This window comes from Rhopilema esculentum, chromosome 21 (assembly GCF_057945365.1).
Source record: "Rhopilema esculentum isolate cy_ngs chromosome 21, ASM5794536v1, whole genome shotgun sequence".
Lineage (NCBI taxonomy): Eukaryota > Metazoa > Cnidaria > Scyphozoa > Rhizostomeae > Rhizostomatidae > Rhopilema > Rhopilema esculentum.
Window position 1 is genome coordinate 84,663 of NC_142835.1, and position 7,517 is coordinate 92,179.

Here is a 7,517-nt window from a genome sequence, read left to right on the forward strand (position 1 = left end):
TGTCGTCACCAGTCCCTTTGTCCACTGGCCTTTTGGCCAATGACAACTTTGCCACCAGGTAGGTATGTACTGTAGTTTGGTGGTTGCACATGGCAGGCAGGCACAGTGCAGCCATTGGCCTAGCAGGGGCTATAGCCCCCCACTTTTTCGCAATAATTGGTAAGAGCATTTTATGGAAAGTTTACCCTAACACAACTTTGGATAGTTTACTTGCCTGGTGGCAGGGCCTTTGAATTCTATTGCCCCTTATTCTAGGGTGTAGATACTGCTAGTCATTAGTCAGGCCAAAAATGGCGCCGTTAGGCACTCATCATCAGCAGGAACGGATGGGTCAGTGCTGACCCGCCGTGGCACGCGCAATGGTCGTACGCCAGGTGTCTCTGTTTCTTGCGCTTCGTAGAAGACCAGACATTGACATTCCCAAGACCCCTTTGACATCATTTTCGATTTTTCGCCGTGGGCTTCCTCTCTTTCGCTTGCCATTGACCATTCCAGAGAGAAATGTCATTTCGCTTCTTGCGACATGTGCGATAAACGACAACTTCCTTTTGTTGATGCTGTTGAGAAGGGTAGCTTTACCAATTTTCTGCAGGACACATTCGTTTGTTTTTCTCGCTCTCCAACTGTTTCGCATGATTCGTCTGTAACACCAAATCTCAAAAGAAATTAGCCGATTTTTGTCCGATTTCTGCATGACCCTGCATTCGCAGCCATTCGTCGCTACCGCGAAAACCAGGGTATTGAGAAACTTCCACAGTTGTTCTAATTTGTTTCTGCAATTCCCAGTATCTGGATTTTGCTTCGACTCATTTCTCTGCAGATTGTGTCAAGTTTCCCTAGCTCTTTCATCTTTCGAACATTCCATGTGCCAATACACAGCTGGTTTCGCATATTGTGGCTTTGCTTTCCAGTAGCATACTTGTCGTGTCCAGCCTGGTCACCCGCTGGATAACGCGTCCCTTGGTGACCCGCGCGACGGACAACGCGGTATGAGGTCTTGTTTTGTTGTACAACCATCTTGTGTGTGGTCGGGAGCTAGAGAATGGGAGAGGTAGAGGCCCCTAATCTCTTTCCTCAACCATAATGCTGGCTAACTGAGCAGATGATCTCTGCCATTTGTTCAGTTGGACCAAACCTCAGTAGCTGAGATGGCCAGTGTCCCGTAGTTACACCACAGCGTGCCCATCTGAGCAATCCACTATCCTGCTGTCAATAGCTTCACCGTAACCCTGGTACTAAGGTAATACTCCTTGCCCAAGGGACCCCCAGGGTGCAGTTTAACGTCGTTAGTCACTAGTCGAGATTTTTGGTTCCAGTTAGTCAGAGTTTCTTTTTAGTTTAAAACTCCTGGTTTCAACATTGTTTCTTAGTTTCATATACAGAGGTTGCCTAAATCGTAAGTAAGTGGGTCGTGAGTCATGAGTCGTGAGTCACGAGTTATGATCAAGATCAGTAATACATTATATGTATTTATATACCTCTATGGCGAGGCTACATGAATAAACTGGATACACATGGACGTGGATATCCTGTTCTTTTCTATACAACGCTATGATTAAATGATACACCTTTGCTGGCATCATCCCTGGACGCAGGGGTGAGGGGGCACCCAGGTGTAAAGGAGCATACTGATCATAAGCCCCGAAACGCTCCACTTGGTAGATTGGCTGATGAGCTAGGAAGGACTCAGAATTAAAAAAGACAATGTATATACATGTTTCTATATATTATATATGGCAGTATAGTATGTCTATACGGACACACGCCCTTTTCTAGTTGGGCACACTAACAACAAACAGGATCCCGAATCTCCTAACGACACAAGATAACGTGAGAGGGCTTAGTGTGATCTGAGTTGAGGAGGGTATTACACTCTTTTTCTCAGATTTTGACAAGATGTGCTTGTCCTTTTTTTATGGCTTCAAACAAACATTCAAATTTGAATGTCATATTTTTATTCAGCATAGAAAATTGTCTTAGGAGTTTAATCGACTCATTGCAACTCATTGCGACTCATTGCGACTCATTGCGACTCATGACTTATCACGCATTGACTTATTGACTCAAACATTAGTAAATCTCTCATATACAAAAAACAAAATTCTTATGAGTTCTTAATTGAATTGCAACATAAAATAGCCTCTCACAGGACGCTTAGAAATTGTAATCCTCTATCATACTTAGACAGGCACTGCGCACCATCCTAAAAGTGAGTGGGCTGAAAAGGGCGTGGCCGAGATTTTCCAGGCCACACCCTTAAGAATCCCGGAAAATGCCTCTTTTAGAAAAAACTTACTTCGTTTCACTTATTTCTTATAAACAGTCTGATTCAGACAAGATATAAAATTGCTATGATTCATTTTCAGCAATTCTGATTCGGACGCAAATGGGTGGTTTATTGTTCTCCTAGCACTTAGTTGTTGTTGCGAAAACAGTTCGTCATCTGAAGTTCTTTTCATCATCTGAAGATAACTCTTACTTCTTACTTGTCTGGTATAAATGATTCTTTCTCAGCTCGAGTGCACACCGTCAGAAAGTTTGAATTTATGTGAATATATGTGACACTTGAGATAATTCGCATTAGCCGCTAATCAAATAAAAAAATGGTTAGTCATAAGTCTTGGGTTTTACACACAATTAGTCATTAGTCAGTTAGCAAAACAGTCTGTTAGCAACCTAGCCGAAACCCCTTCTACAACCTCCTTGGAAATATTTGGTAGACTGATTTCAAAATTCGAAGAAGTTTGAAGAAAACATCGTTTGTAATGAAGAACAAAATCATGAGGCTTCGGCGTTGGTATTTCCCTGGGACACCCAATGCCCACCTAGCCATGTCTTTTTAGCCCCGGCCAAACGACTCGATTTTCCACTTGATTTTTTACTCAACAAGAAATCAAGCGAGTCGAATGGTGTCGAGTGAGATCGAGTGAAGTTTGGTCATTATCAAAAAGTCGAGTGAAAAAGGTGTTGTCAAATGAAAATCGAATCGTTTGGCCACCTTGTCGAGTGAGTCAAGTGAGTGCGTGCGCAGTTATCACCTCTAATGCTTAGTTATTTTAAAAAAAGGGCTAGGGTTATATTCGAGAGCGGGGCGGCCAAAGGGGGCAGGGAAGTATACTACCCTGGGGCCTCTAGGTTCAAGGGACTTTTTAAAGTGATGAATTCCATTTTAAGAATTGAATTAATCAAACAAAACAAAAGTATGCCTAAAAATAGTAATTTGCTTAAACGAAAAAAAATATTTAGTGACGGTTACTTCATGAAACGAACGAACAGGGTCTTATTACGCTAGAGTTCGTCAAGAGAATGTGAAAGGAAATTGCATCAGCTGCTTGAAGTTTCTTTGTCTTCATTTTGTTGGCATGAGTAAAAGTCGAGTGAAAAATCGTTTGGCCACCCATGCTCGACTTCATTCGATTTTGAGATCAAATGTCGAGAGAAAGATCGAGCGAAAAATCGAATCGTTTGGCCAAGGCTTTATGGTATCATCATACAAAATGCATGTATGACGTCATAACTAAGCCAAAAATAAAAAAAATGTCAAAGTAAAGCTTCCAAGCCAAGCATCATTCATTTGTTAGATTGTCTCGTCTGCTGTAATTTCCTGGAAATGTTATCAGTTCTATTGCAACAACATTGTTGTAAAACACAGTTCCAAAAATGGGTGTGTCCTTGCCACACCGACTAGCCTGAGATCAGGCTCGGCCGACACCGACACCTACACACCGACAAACAATGACAGTCAGACATGATTGGAAAGCTATAGAGACCAATAATAAAATTGCGGCCGGAGAGTTTCAGAAATAGGTTTTTATCTATAAAACTAAATCATTAGAAGAAACGCAGATAGAAAATTATAATTTAGTGAAAAATCCATGGATTAAAGTGAAACACCTGTAAGGTAGAATATAAAGATGTAGCACGCGAATTCCTTTTTCATTCAAAGGATGGAGACACAAAGCTTTGCTTTCTGCCTCACCTATGCTAACGCTCTCAAACTTTTTGAAGTTCTTATCTACACCCCCTGCACAGGAATGCATACTTTAGATAATTATTTTTATGAAATTTCAATTAAATACGCTGATATTTCAAAATTATACAACCACCTTAACTTTGAACATAAATTATCTAAAGATTTTGTTAATATTAAACCGAGAACAGAGATTTCATAGCAAGTTGTAAGGTGGAATGTTCTTCAAAAAAAGATGTAAAAAGAAATAGACACCTTGAAGACATTTGTGATTTGCGTACGTCTACGTTTCCATTCCAAATCATCTTGAGCGTGTTGGGCTGTCGGTGCATCAATTTATTATGATCAGTCACGTAAAAAAATGGGGGATTTAGGGGCGTGACGCCCCTAAGGTTGGAATATTTTGTTTTTAAGTCCCAACTTGCGAATTTTATGCTTAAGAAATTTTGGGACTTTTTAGATGTAAAAATCTTAACTATTGTTTAAATTTAGAGACAGGAGCGAACGGGACTCAGGACCCAGGCCCAGACCCAGGCCCCGGACCCAGGACCCCGGACCCAGGACCCAGGACCCAGGACCCAGGACCCAGGACCCAGGACCCAGGACCCAGGACCCAGGACCCAGGACCCAGGACCCAGGACCAATGGCCTAGGACCCAGAATCCAGTACCCAGGCCTCAGGACCAGGTCCTTACCAACATTTCCCCTGAACGAATCCTGTTCTGCAGGAGAAAAACGAAGATTTTTGCGCCCAGTGGTTTCAAGATTACCCGACATTAAAATACAGTATCGAAAAGTATGTATCATACTTTGCTTGCTCTCTTTTCCCTCGTGGTCCGTCTGTGGCATAAAATGAAGAGTATTGGCAAAGAAAAGAAGGGTAAGCTAGAGCAACATGTTCTTCAAAGGCACATTGTGCTGCTGTTGCAGACTTGTTGTCATTTTACAAAACTGAAGGACATACTAATCTTATGTACGATAAAAATGAGAGGGTCGTGAAAATTCCAAAAAGAAATGAAGTTATCCAAAACATTAAGGTTATTGAAATTCTCTTAGACCTCAAGAGAACACTTGGAAGACAGGCTCTTGCTTTCAGCGGTGATATCGAAGAGAATGGTAATTTCTTTCAGCTTCTAAAGCTGTTGGCACGACATTCACCAACATTGAAAAGTTTGTTGTTAAATGACAAATATTCAAGACCATTTCATGTCACCTACTGTATTCCAGAGACCCGAAGCATCTTTATTGAGTTACTTGCTGACGAAATTAGCAAGGAAACAACAAAGAGAGTGAGAGATGCTAAGCTGTTCTCTGTCCTTATTGATACTACGCCTGTTACATCACACCAGGATCGCCTGTCGTGTGTTTTGTAGGCTCATGGGGCTCATGGGGAGACAGAAGAAAGACTGATGAAAGTGAAAGAGCTTAAAGATAAGACTGGTTTTGGGCATCCAAAGGCTTTTTGGCAACAATTGATACTGCTGGCCTTTACATTGATTATCTCGCATTTCAGTCATCTGACTTTGCGGCAATGATGTCTGAAGAACGAAGAGGAGCACGGGTAATGCTTACCAAAGAACTGAAGAGACATGTGCCATACATTCCATGGTAGCTGAATGCAATTATCACAGAACATCTTCAAGAAGAAAGCTTTTGTCTATCCTTCAACAACCTCTTAAAATTAAATCACTGCAGATGCAAGATATGGATGATTTGTGCAAATTATGTCAAGCTAATTTGTTGCCCGGTGCAAAAAGTCTTTTTGTTAAAATGAAGACTTAAAGTGCTTTGATAAAGCTGCTGAGAAACCAGAAAACATTGCAGAAGCGGTAACAGAAGTATTTGGCCAAAAGAGAGTGTTTCCTCTAACGAATCGGGCAAATACAGGCCTTCACATCACCCATTTCAGTAACAAAAAACGAAAGGACATTAAGCCGTCTGAAAATTGTTAAAAAATGTCGATCACTCAAGAAAAAAAGATGAAAGGCTTAATTCGTTGATGCTTTGTTATTGTGAAAGAGATATTTTAGAAGAAATTGATATGCAGCAAATAGGTTTGAAGTAGTAAGCAAAGCAAAAAAGAGAAGAATTGCTTTTGATTGACTGCAATCACATTTCCTATTATCGTTAAATATATGTATTACTATTTATGCTTCGATGTTGCCTTACTTACGACAAGTTTACAAGTTCGTGTTGCGTTAATTCATATTTAGAACTTTCCTTGATTGTCTTTAGTATGATTATGTTTAAGTCTAATCATTATGAGTAAAATGTTGTAATTATAGAGAAACTAGGAATATGGAACTAGGGCTTTTTCTAAATACCAATTTGCTACGTACAGTAGATTTACAGTTCGAAAGAAAAATTCCTCAGGTAAAGTTGGTATATTCATTCTTCCATTATGATTTTACTCAACTGGCTGAAGAGGTAGGTCTTCATTTGTTTTCTGAAAGAGTGAATCGATTCCACCTGCCTTATATCGTTGGGGTTATCATTCCAGTTCTTTGCGCCGACTTGCCAAAATCTCTTTTTTGAAAAATCTAATCATGGTTATGGACTTATGGTATTAGCAGATCGTTTGTTTTGTCAGTTTCCTTGAAAGGTGAGCTGACACGCAAAACTATATTTTGATATAATGCAGAAAACGATGCATGGAATCTTAGTTTTAAGTTTTCGGTTGATTATTATTGTCCGTTTTGATGCAATTCCACTCTAAATGTCATGAAATTATCGTCGTGTGTTCGACCATTGTCGGCATTTCATGTGACCCAGTGCGTGTGACGTCACAAACACCATGCTTTTATTCCTTGAATGGAAATCACGCACAGACTGGACAGTTCAGTTCATCTTGTTCATTTACTATTTGAGGAGATTCACATAGCCTTGATCCAAGATACGTGAAAATTCGAGGCTATTGAAATGTACGAAAGATATGTGCTGGCTGGTACTGCGTTATGTTAGGAGGGAATTCAAGTTTGGAAGGAATAGGCACTTTTAGCTGCTCGAAGAAATTCTTAATTGTGAAGTAATTATGCGGACGAAAGTGGTGAATGTAAGAATCTTTTCACTTTACCATGTTACTAGCTTCTTTTTCGAATAAATTCAAAATATTATTACTTCGATAGATTATTTCTACATCCATATGAATCATGAACGTTTTTTTTGGGTTTGCAAACTTTTTTGGGTTCACCCGAGTTACAGGAGTCCAGCGGCCTGGGAGTTGAAAATTTTATGAAGTTGTTTTCCTGCAAACAACGACTCGATCGTAGCAGGATCTTAACCCCTAAAAATCTTTCATGTGATTGAATAAACAATATGTCGAAAATGATAACTTGATTGGAAATGATTGAAGTTAACCAGGATCAAAGACCGAGATTAACTTTTTTTGAGGGGCGGCAGCCCTGGTAAATTAGTCTAACAGCAGCCGTATTTACCAAAATAAAAATATTTTACTTAGGTTTCCAGAAAATAAAAAACCCTGCCAATATATTTGTCGCTAACATTATATGATATGTTGGCCCGCCACACACTGGGTCCTGCAGGACGGA